Source organism: Mus caroli, unplaced genomic scaffold (genome assembly GCF_900094665.2).
Source record: "Mus caroli unplaced genomic scaffold, CAROLI_EIJ_v1.1 scaffold_4138_1, whole genome shotgun sequence".
Lineage (NCBI taxonomy): Eukaryota > Metazoa > Chordata > Mammalia > Rodentia > Muridae > Mus > Mus caroli.
In genome coordinates, this window is record NW_018389151.1 from 16231 (window position 1) to 29369 (window position 13139).

The following is a 13139-nucleotide window of genomic DNA, read 5'->3' on the forward strand; positions in this document are numbered from 1 at the left end:
CATGAAACTCAAGAAGGACAAAGACCAAAGTGTGGACACTTTGCCCCTTCTTAGAATTGGGAACAAAACACCCATGGAAGGAGTTATAGAGACAAAGTTTGGAGCTGAGATGAAAGAATGCACCATCTAGAGACTGCCATATTCATGGATCCATCCCATAATCAGCCTCCAAACGCTGACATCATTTCATACACTAGCAAGATTTTGCTGAAAGGACCCTGATATAGCTGCCTCTTGTGAGGCTATGCCGAGGCCTAGCAAACACACAAGTGGATGCTCACAGTTAGCTATTGGATGGATCACAGGGCCCCCAAAGGAGGAGCTAGAGAAAGTAACCAAGGAGCTAAAGGGATCTGCAACCCTATAGGTAAAATAACAATATGAACTAACCAGTACCCCCTGGAGCTTGTGTCTCTAGCTGCATATTTATCAGAAGATGGCCTAGTCTGCCATCAGTGGAAAGAAAGGCCCATTGGTCATGTAAACTTTATATGCCTCAATATAGGGAAACGTCATGGCCAATAAGTGGGAGTGGGTGGGTAGGAGAGTTGGGGTGGGTGAGGTTAAGTGGACTTTTGGGATAGCACTGGAAATGTAAATGAAGAAAATACCTAATAAAATATTTTTAAAAAGGAAGAAACTAATCTTACAACAACACCAAAAGAAGAGTACAACACAAGCATTTGTTCACCTTTCCAAAGGAAAATAACATAAAGCAACAATTGTCAGTCATTAATATCGTTCAACATTAATGAACTCAATTCCCAAAGAAAAAGACATAGACTAACAGGCTGGATATTTAGACAGGACCATCATTTTTCTTCATACAGGATACCAACGTCAGTGACAGAGGCAGATACTACTTAAAAGTAAATGGCAGGAAATAAAAATTCCAGGTAAATGTCCCCAAGAAAAATGCTGGAATAGCATTTCCAATAATAATTTTCCTTTAAAATATTATACTTGATAATTTATTTTTATTTGATTGAGAATCTATTTTATTAGATAATAAAATAGATTTTCAATCAAGTTTTCAAAAAATATTAGAATGAACTCTACTCACTGATTCAAGAAAAAATCTAGCAGTTGGATCTCTCAAATTTGAACATCTTGAACATTTCTCTGCCCCAAATGCAAGGACACCTACATTCGTGAATGAAACATAAGGAAGCTCAAAGCACACATTGAACCTTACACAATAATAGTAGGAGTCTTTGACACTCCACTCCCACCAATGGACAGATTATGGAAACAGAAACTAAACAGAGACACACTGAAACTAACAGAAGGTATTAACTTAGTATATTTAACAGATATTTACAGAACCTTTCACTCTAAAACAAAATATATATATATATATATATATATATATATATATATATATATATATATCTTCTTCTCAGAACCTCATGGTACCTTCTCAAAAAGAGGCCATATAATCAGTCATAACACAAACCTCAATCAATACAAGAAAATTTGAAGAATCCCTTGTTTCCTATCTGATCACTACAGACCAATACTGCTCTTCAACAACAACAAAACAAGAGGAAGCCCACATATACATTGAAGCTGAACAAGTATCTACTCAATGGTAACTTGGTCAAGGAGGAAATATAGAAATAATTTAAATAGTTTTTAGAATTTAATGAAAATGAAAGCAAAACATACCCAAATATATGGGCCACAATGAACACACTGATAAGAGGAAATCTCAGCTTTGAGAGCTTCCTAAAAGATTTTCAAAAAGCATACCCTAGCAGCTTAAAAGCATATCAGAAATCTCTAGAACAAAAAGAACTAAATTCACCTAAGAGGAATAGACAATAGGTAATAATCAAACTCAGGGTTGAAGCAAAGAGATCTACTCAAAGTATCAACAAAACCAGGAGCAGGTTCTTTGAGAAAAATCAACAAGATAGATAAACCTTTATCCAGAATAATCAGAGAGCACAGAGACCATATTCAAATTAACAAAAACAGAAATGAAAATGGAGACATAAAATCAGAAACTGAAGAAATAAAAAAAAATTACCAAACCCCACTTCAAAATCCCATACTAATTAAACTGGAAAATCTAGATGAAATGGATGAAGTTCTAGACAGATACCAGGCACCATCATGAAATCAGAATGAGATAAAGCATTAAACCAATGTCCCATAACCTCGAAGGAAATTGAATTAGTCTGTAAAAGTCTATGAAGTAAAATATTTCTAGAACCAGATGGTATTCATTCAGATTTCATTCAGACATTCAAAAAAGACTAATACCATTATTTCTCAAAATTTTTCATAATAAAAGGAGCAGGAGGAACACTACCCAATATATTCTATGAATCTGAAGTTAACCTGATATCTATACCACAGAAAGACCGCAAAAAGAAAGAGAACTTAAAACCAATTTCACTCATGAATATTGATGTAAAAATACTCAATAAAATTCATGCAAACTGAATCCAAGAACACATCAAAATGATCATTTAATATGAGCAATTAGGCTTCATCCCAGTGATGTAGTGATGGTCCAATGTATGGATTTCCATCAACATAATACACTATATAAACAAAATCAAAGGAAATAAAACTACATGATCAACTCATTAGATTCTGAAAAAGCCATTGACAAAAAACAAGAGCCCTTCTTCTTACAATTATTGGAGAAATCTGGAAATCAATGTTCATACCTAATTATAATAAATGCAATATATAGCAAGCCAATGGCCAACATCAAAATAAATAGAAAGAAACTTGAAACTTGAAGCAATCCCACTAAAATCAGGGACAAGGCTGTCTACTCTCCCCATCTATTCAATATAGTACTTGAAGTTCTAGCCATAGCAATTAGGCAACAAAATTTGATTAAAGTAATATAAATTGGAAAGGAGGGAGTCAAGATATCAGTATTTGTAGATGATATGAGAGTGCATACACCTGATCTTCCAAAGAATCCATGAGAGAGCACCTATTCCTGATAAACAATTTCAGGAAAAGTGGCTGGATACAAAATTAATTCCAACAAATAAATAGCCTCCCTCTAATCAAAGAATAAATGGGCTGAGAAAGAAATTAGGGAAACCACACTATTCACAACAGTGACAAATAATATGAAATGCTTTGGTGTGACTCTAAAAAAGCAAGTGAAAAATCTGTATATCAAGAACTTCAAGTCTCTGAAGAAATAAGTTGAATAAGACCTCAAGATGGAAAGATATCCCATGCTCATTGATAGGCAGGATTAACATAGTAAAATTGTCCATCTTACCAAAAACAATCTACAGATTCATTGCAATACCCATCAAAATTTCAACTAAATTCTTCACAGAGATAAAAAGAGCATTTCTCAAATGCATTTGGAACAACAAAATACCCATGAAAGGAAAAACTATTCTCAACAATAAGAGTACTTCTGGGGGAATCGCCATCCCTGATCTTAAGATCTACTTTAGAGCAACAGTGATAAAAACTGCATGTTATTGGTACAGAGACAGACAGAATACAATTGAAGACCCACACACCAGAAAAACTAAAAGAATACAGTGTAAAAAAGACAGCATTTTCAAGAAATGGTGCTGGTTCAACTAGTTGCCAGCATGTTGAAGAATGCAATTGACCAATTATTCTCTCCTTGTACAAAGCTCATGCCCAAGTATATCAAGAACCACCACATAACCAGATAAATGAATCTAATAGAAGAGGAAATGGAAAAGACCCTCGAACACATTGGCAAGAGGAAATTGTCTTGAACATAAAACTCAGGCTTATACTCTAAGATCAAGAATCAACAAATAGGACCTCATAAAACTGAAATGCTTCTGTAAGCAAAGAACATTGTCAATAAAAGAATATGGAAACCCACTGATTAGGAAAAAAATTTTAACCTACATCTAAACGAGGGCTAACATGCAAACTATACATATAACTCACGATGTTGGACACCAGAGAACCAAATAACCCTTTTAAAATGGGGTACAGAGCTAAACAGAAAATTCTCAACTGAGGATTCTCAAATGGCCAAGAAGAACTTAAAGAAGAGCTTTCTGCCAGACACTTGATATAGTCTCCTGAGGGGCTCTGCCAGATCCTGTCAAATACAGGGGTGGATGCTTGGAGTTAATCATTGGACTGAGGAGGTGGTCCCCAGTAGGGGAGTTAGAGAAAGGACTGAGGGAGCTGACATATTTTGCAACCCATAAAAAGAACAACAATATCAACCAACTGGATAGCCCAGAACTCCCAGGTACTAAACTACCAATGGAAAAGTACACATGGAAGTACCCATATGTAGCAGAGGATGGACTTGTTATATGTCAATGGGAGGAGAAACCCTTGGTCCTGAGAATGACTGATGCCCTTCCAGGGCTGGCATGGAGGAGTGGGTGTGTGGTGGAGCACCTGCATAGAAGAGGAGGGAGTAAGAATGAGTCAGGCCGGTTTTGTAGGGGGAAAACAGAATGGTAATAACATTTGAAATGCAAATAAATTAAATATTCTATGAAATAATAATAATAAATATTCAACATCCTAAGTCATCAGGAAAATGCAAATCAAACAACCCTGAAATTGCATCTCACACCACTCAGAATGGCTAAGATCATAAACTCAGGTGACAGAAAATGGTGGCAAGGTTGTGGAGAGACCTTCCATTGTTGTTGGGATTGTATGCTGATATATCCACTCTGGAAGAATGTCTGGTGATTCTTCAGAAAATTGGAAATAATTGTACCTGAGGAAACAGTTACACATCTCCAGGGAATATAAACAAATGATTCTCCAACATATAGCAAGGGCACATGCTCCACTAAGTTCACAGCAGCCTTATATACAATATCCTGAAGCTGGAAACAACCAAGAGGTACTCCCAACAATGAAATGGGTACAGAAAATGTGGTATATTTACAAAATAGATTACTACTTAGCTATTAAAAACAATGACTTTACAAAATTCGCAGTCCATTGGATAAACTATGAAAATATCATCCTTTGTGAGTTAACCCAGTCAGAAAAAAGCATACAGGGCATGTAATCTCAGATTAATGAATATTAGACAAAAAGAAGCTGGGGAATTCTCATTATATACCCCTTATATCACATGAAACCAAAGAAGAAAGCAGACCACACGAAAAAGTCTGGATGCTACAGTCCTACTCAGAATGGGGGAGAAAATATTCTTTGGATGTAGAGGGAGAGAGTTATCTAGGAACAAGAGAGGAGGGGTAAGAGAGAAAGAGGGGCTGTTCAGATAAGTGCTGATATGGAGAAAAAGAGAGGTTCAAAAATATGAAAGGAGAGTAGCAGTTGCAGGCCTAACTGGTGTAGCCACTAGAAAGTTCCAGATGCCAGGGTCACAAGATTTCCCCAGGACACAATAGGGCAGATGTCATTTCAAATACACAACAAATTAGAGATAGAAACTGTAGATACTACATCCAATGGATAGGGATGTCCCCCAGTTGAGCAATGGCACCACACACACATACACCTGAAAAAAATATTAATCCTGAATTCTTCTTGTAAAAAGAATGTGCAGAGACAAAGAATGGGCCTGAGACTCAAAGAAAGGCCATACAGAGACTCCACCACATAGGAATCCATCCATTCTGCAAACACCAAACCCAGACACTATTGCTGATGCAAAGAAGCACTTGTTGACAGGAGCCTGTTATAGCTGTTCTGGAGAAAGTATGCTAGAGCCTGACCAACACAGATGCAGATGCACACAGCTTAATCTATAAACTCAAAGCAGTGGACAGTTCTTCAAGGCAAAAGTTAAAGCCGGGCATGGTGGGGCATGCCTTTAATCCCAGCACTCAGGAGGCAGAGGTAGGTGGATTTCTGAGTTGGAGACCAGCCTGGTCTACAAAGTGAGTTCCATGACAGCCAGGGCTATACAGAGAAACCTTGTTTCCAAAAAACAAACAAACAAAAAAAGATGAAAGTTAAAAATGAAAAAATACTGGAGTTAACTAATCTGACAAATCAAATTAATATAACAAATATATACCGATCATTATGGTAAGCATTAAAGAATAAACTTCTTATCAGCAACTCACAAAGTTTTCTACAAAATCTACTTACAAAGAAACAAGCCAAGTCTCAAAATATCCATGAAATTTAAATAACACACTATATTCTAGCAGATCACCATAGATTAATGATGGCATCATACACCAAAAGAACCACAGAAGGCTTATGATCTCATTGAAAATGAACATCTCTCAGTATAATGAACAAATGGATAAAGACATTTTTTTAAATGAAGGCTTTCTAGAATCCAATGGAAATTATTACAAAATAATCTCAAATATTTGTGACAAAATGAAAGAGCTGTTAAAAGAAAAGTTAATAGCACTAAGTATTTACTTAAGAAATTGGAGAGGTAACATACTGGCAGGTTAACAGCATATCTAAAGGCACGACAACAAAACCAAAAAGTGTAAATATACCCAAAGAAATTTTATGGCAATAAATTATCAAAATGAAAGATGAAAGTAATCATATAAAAATATTGAAGAAAGAACATAGAAAATAAAGATGTTTAAAAAAATTCATCAAGATAGGCTGATCAAGGGGGAATAAACCTCCATTTCTGATGTGAGTATGAACTTATAGAGAAAATATGAAAATAAATATGGAAGACATTAGCCATAAATTTCAGCATAACCATGCTACAATCCACTGACACAAAGAAACTTGGAAATAAGGAAATTCCAAATGAGGATGTAAAAATATTACACAGATGCCACTAAATAGTCTTAGGAAGACAATTAAGAGAGATAAAGGTATAGGGGAGGGATTAAGGGGGTACAGAGTTAGTGAGAAACTATGGGGAGAGGGGTCAGAGAGGTATGGGATTGAGAATGAAAATCGATGAGGGGCTGCTATGGGACAAGCTGGAGGCTTAGGAAGGGTGAGGATTCAGGGAATATACAATTATGACCCTAACTGAGATTCTAAGAAGAATGGACTATAGAAACTTAATTGGCTACCAGATGTAGTTGGGCACAACTTTTAGAGGAAGAAAAGGAGCATCAATCCACCCAGGAAACCTTCAACCAAATATTTTTCATGCTTATTTCCAGGGATAGAGATGGAGTAGAGTCTGTGGGAATTGCCAACCAATGATTTTCCCAAGTTTTATGATTGAGCCAAAGTCTGCCAGTATTAATAGTAATGTTATGTTTGTAAACAGGAACATAGCATAATTGTCTAATGAGAAGCTTCATATAGCAGCAGATGGAAATAGAGAAACCCACAGCAAATATCAGGATGAGTTTAGGGAGTATTCTAGAAAGTCTGGAATAGACATAGGTGAGCTAGAAGTGTCAATGACACTACAAGAACAACTACAGAGGCAAATATCCTGGACCTCTAGGAAATCTGGGAAACTACCCCACCAACTGGAGAGAATGCTGAGGTTGGAATTAGGCTCCCTACACATAAATAGCAAATGGATAGCTTGGTCTTCATCTGGGTCCTTTCACAATTTGAGCAACATCTTTCGCCACCTTTATGCCCTGCTATTGGATTTCTTTCCCCTTTTTGGGGTGCCACATTGGGCCTCAACACTAGTCCTGCTTTGAACGGATAGCACATGGTGGAGCAATATTCAAGGGGATGAATTTGGAAAAAATGGGACTGACAGAAGTTGATGAATGAAGGCAGTAATTAGAATGTAAAGTGAATAAAATGTAAAGTATTGTAAATGCATGGTATCCCTACTTTTAATGAAATTGATAATTACAAACATGTCATAATTCAGTAATCTTTATAGTATTTGTCTTGTCACCATGTTGTGTTTCCTGTATGCAGCAAAATGCTGTGCCCTATTTTTACAGCCTTTTACTCTGATGTATTGCTTTTATTCACATGGAGTTGTGTTTACAGAATGCAGTGAAATGCTGGGTCCTGTTTATGTATCCACTCTGTTATCCTGTGTCTTTTTATTGAGGAATTGAGTTATTGACATTAGAGATATTGAATGTAGTTATACTTCATTTTTTGAGCTTTCATTTTAGTGTCCTCTGTGTGTTGTATAAACATAAAAATATTCTTTACATTTCACTTTATCATTGAAAATTTTTATTTCTCCATTTATGGAGATTGATAGTTTTTCTGGGTATATTACTCTGGGTTCACATTTATTTTCCCTTAGGGTCTGCTGGACATCTATCCAAGATCATCTGGATTTTAAAGTCTCTGTGGAGAAGTCTGGTATATCCTGATAGGTCTGTCTTCTTGTTTTACTTGGTGTTTTCTATCACACATTTTAATAACCTTTCTTTGTTCTAAGCATTAAGTGTTTTGGTTATTATGTGAAACTTTTTTTTTTTTTTGGTCCACCTTTTTTGGGACCTGTATGCTTCTTTTATATTTATGACCATCTCTTTTCTTAGGCTGGGGAAGTTTGTTTCTATGATTTTGATGATATTTTCTGGCCCTTTGAGCTGGGAACCCTATGCTACTCTTATTATCCTTAGGTCTGTCTTTACATTGTTTAGATAATTCTGGTTATTTTGGATTAGGAGTTTTTGTCACTTGTATTATCATTAACCAATGTGTCAACACCTTCTATTGCATCCCCTATTGCTGAGATTTTCTTTTCTATCTCTTACATTCTGTTGTCGGTGCTTGCATCTGTAGATCCTAATCTATTTCTTAAGTTGTCCATCTCCATGACTGCCCCCATTTCTGATTTCTTTATTTTTACTACTTCCAATTTTACATCTCAGATCATTGAGTTCAATTCCTTCACCTGCTTGTTTGAATTCTCCTGTATTTCTTTAAGGCATGTATTTGTTTACTGTTTAAGGGCTTTCATCTGTTTTTCTGTATTTCTTTCAATGTATTAATTATATACTTATCAAAGACCTCTATCCTCTTCATAATATTGGACTTTTTATCAGAAACTGGCTTTTCAGGTCTATTAGGGGTTCAAGAGATTGCTGGGTGGAATAACTGGATTCTGACAGTGCTAAATTGCGTTGGCTTTTGTCACTTATGTTAGGGCACCTGGCTGTCTCCATTTGGTTATCCTTGGTGTTATCTTGCCCGGGTGCCTATTAATAGAGCTGGCCTCTTTGGAGGCAGTTTATGTCTGGTGACATGTGTTTGAGCTGTTCTCCTGGAAGGGAGTCAATTTTGTCCTTGGTTGAAGGTGTGGAGACCTCCTGTGTCTCTGGGTCTTGATGACCTCTATGTACCTGGTTGAGGCAGACCTAATGTGTTCCATTCCATGTTATCCTCTGGGAGACATGAAGGCTATGCGCTCCATGGACAGGTTCTGTCATAATAGTCGATGGGGTTGATATACTAAAATAGTGTGTCCCTGGTTATAGTAGATCTCATGTGTCCCTGGTTATAGTAGTCTTCCTGGGAGTCAGAAAGGCTGTATTTATGGTTTCTGCAGACCTCCTGGCAGACCCATAATCTGAGTGTGGAGAAACAGAACACGAAGAATATTGAGCTCCTGAGTATGACAGGTGGATCCAGAATCAGCAGGGATATGGTGAGTGTATAAGCTGAGATGAAAATTTGGACAGGAGTCTCGCATGTGTTACTGCAGACCTCCTGAGAGACAGGTAGGCTGTTATGACCTCAGGTGTCTTCTTTGAAACTCTTCTTCATTAAGAGGAACCATTTTAATCTATTGGTGTTCAATTCATGAAAATTTCCGCAGTTTCCATGTGCGCCAGGCTCTTCACCACTTTATTCTCTATTAGTTTCAGAGCATCTTGTTTTATGTGGCTTACTTAATTCACTTGGACTTGAACATTGTACAAGGAGATAAGAATCAATGACTTTGTATTCATCTACATGCTGAATACCAATTGAACCAGCACCATTTGTTGAAAATGCTGTCATTTTTCCACCCGATGATTTTAGTACCCTTGTCAAAGATCAATTGACAATAGTAGTGTGGGTTTATTTCTAGGCCTTCAATTATATTCCATTGACCTATATGCCTATCACTGTACCAATACCATACAGGTTTTTTTTTTTATCACNATTGCTCTGTAGTACAGCTTGAGATCAGGGATGGTGATTCTTCAAAAGTTCTTATATTGTTCAGAATAATTTTCGCTATCCTGAGATTTTTGTTATTTTAGATTAATTTGCAAATTTCTCTTTATTACTCCCTGAAGAACTTAGTTGGAATTTTGATGAGGATTGCATTGAATCTGTAGTTTGCTTTTGACAAGATGGCCATTTTTACTGTATTAATGCTGTCAATTTATGAGCCTGGGAGAACTTTCCATCTTCTGAGATCTTCTTCAAGATTTTACTTTAAAAAATTTGAAGTTCTTGTTGTACATATCTTTCATTTGCTTTGTTAGGGTCACATCAACATACTTTATATTGTTGTGACTATTGTGAAATGTGGTGTTTCCTTAATTCCCTTCTCAGCCTGTTTATTATTTATTTACTATTTTAATTTATATTGGTTTTTTGAGACAGGGTTTCTCTGTATAGCCCTAGCTGTCCTGGAATTCAATCTATAGAAAAGGCTGGCCTCAAACACAGAAATCCATCTACCTCTGCCTCCCAAGTGCTGGGATTAAAGGCATATTCTACTACTGTCCAGCTGTTTATTTTTTGAGTATAGCACAAAATGGTAAACAGATATTAGGAAAAGAATTTTACTAACCGTACATCCAATAGAAGGCTAATTTCCAATATATACAATGACCTCCAGAAGTTAGACTCCAGAGAACCAAATAATCCTATTAAAAATGTGGTACAGATCTAAAGAAAGAATTCACAACTGAGGATTACCGAATGGATGAGAAGTACTTAAAGAAATATTCAACATTTTTAGTCATCATGGAAATGCAAATCAAAACAACACTAAGATTATGGCTCACACCAGTCATAATGGCTAGCCTAAAAAATTCAGGTGACAGCAGAAGTTGTAGATGATGTGGAGAAAGAGGGTCACTCCTCCATTGTCAGTGGGATTGCATGGTGGTCCAAACATTTTGGAAATCAATTTGGCTGTTTTTCAGAAAATTGGACATTGTTCTACCTAAGGTTCCAGCTATGCCTCTACTGGGTATATAATCAGAATTGCCAAATGTAATAAAGACACATGCTCCACTACAAACATAGCCACCATATTTAGAATTGCCTGAACCTGGAGAGATCCCAGATTTCCTTCAACAGAGGAATGAATACAGAAAATTCGGTACATTTAAATTTACACAATGGAGTACAACTCAGCTATTAAACATTATGGATTCATGAAATTATTTGGCAAATGGATTGAGCTGGAAAATAACATCCTGAGTGAGATAATCCAATCACAAAAGAACACACATGATATGTACTCACTGATAAGTGGATATTATTCCAAGAGCTGGGATTACAAAAGATTTAATTCACAGACCATATAAAGCTCAACAAAAAGCAAGAACAAAGTGTGGATACTTTGATCCATCTTAGAGGAGGGAACCAAATAATCATGAGAGGAGATACAGAGACAAAGAGTTTGGCAGAGGAAGAAGGAAAGGCAATCCAGGGACTGCCCAACCTGGGGAACAATCCCATATGCAGGTACCAAATCCAGACACTATTGTGGATGCCAACAAGTGCTTGCTGATAGATAGGACACTTTTATAGCTGTCTCCTTATCATCTTTTCTATTGCCTGACAAATACAGAGGTGGATATTTACAACCCACCATTGAACTGAACATTGGGTCCCCAGTGGAGGATCTAGAGAAAGGAGCTGAAAGATTTTGTAGCCCCATAGAATGAACAATATGTACCAACCAGAAACCTCAGAGCTCCCACGGACAAAAGGACCCACCAAAGAATACACATGGAGAGACCAATAACATCAGTTGCATATTTAGCTTGGCATGGCCTTGTCAGACATCAAGGGGAGGAGAGGCACTTGTTCCTATGAAAACTCAATTCCACAGTTTAGGGGAGTGCCAGGAAAGAGACGCTGGTGTCGGTGTGTTGGTGAGTAAGGAATAGGGGTAATCTATGGGGGATTTTTGGAGGGGAAACTAGAAAAGTTGATAGTATTTGAAATGTAAATAAAAAGATCAAATTTTACAAGGAAGCAAGAGAGAGAGAGAGAGAGAGAGAGAGAGAGAGAGAGAGAGAGAGAATTCTTAAGGATATTTTCTCTGAGAAGGACTCTCAGCTTTTAATGCCTCCTTTAACAAGGAGGAGCCTAGTGAGTCTGACAAGTTTCAGGAACTTCCTTATAGTAGTTCCTTATGTTTACCTTCATGACTAATTAACTTTCTGATCATTTGGAAATATCAACAATTATTCTAGTTCTTCCTCTTTTTATATACTTTCTGCCTCCTTTTCAACAGTCATCACTTTACCTTACAAGAAATGATTTTACATGTCCAAAAATGGCTAAAATAATAAGTCAAAATGTCATAGTAACAAACACTTGTTTTCACGATCTTCACCATTAATTATAACTTGAGGATGACAATAAAATTATAAGTGTATGCACACATATTTAATGAAGAGTTTCAGAGGCATAGCACATCAACTGAAAAAACCCACAGAAGTAGTTTACTCATCCTCAGGTTTTTGCACTAGTTTACAGCATCTGACTTAAACTCCCTCTGATTGAGTGTACGTTGAATTCAAATTGAAAAGAATTGGTATTATACTTGATATCTGAGCCTGTTATGTAGGTACTTTATTTTAAGATGCAGTCAAAAGTCAAGCAGTAATGTTGGTGACTTTTCACCAGGAGCCTTCATGTCCCTTCCTTGACAATGTAAATGTAAGCCAGCATAATAAAAGTTTTCAGTCTACAGCCAGTGTAATTGCTTCATGTCCTTCAGTCAAAGCCTGCAAATGCATTAGTTTTATTCAAGAGGTTTTACCATCTAATCTTGGCAGAAAAGAAAGACCAACTTTTATAATTTGTGTTTTTTCTTGTAGTTCCCTGGAAAGCAATTCACAGGATGCTAATCTACTCAAATCTGTTGCATTCAGTTTTCAGCAAATGTCACATCCCAGAAATTTACAGCTAACAAGATAATGAATTTGAACAACCTCTATCAATTGCTTTGCTGTAAATATCAAGTTTTGTTACAAAGCACTGATAGGCAGTACTAACTTAACTAGTTCTCTCTAATCTTCAGACTTTCTTCCCTTAGAAAGTAA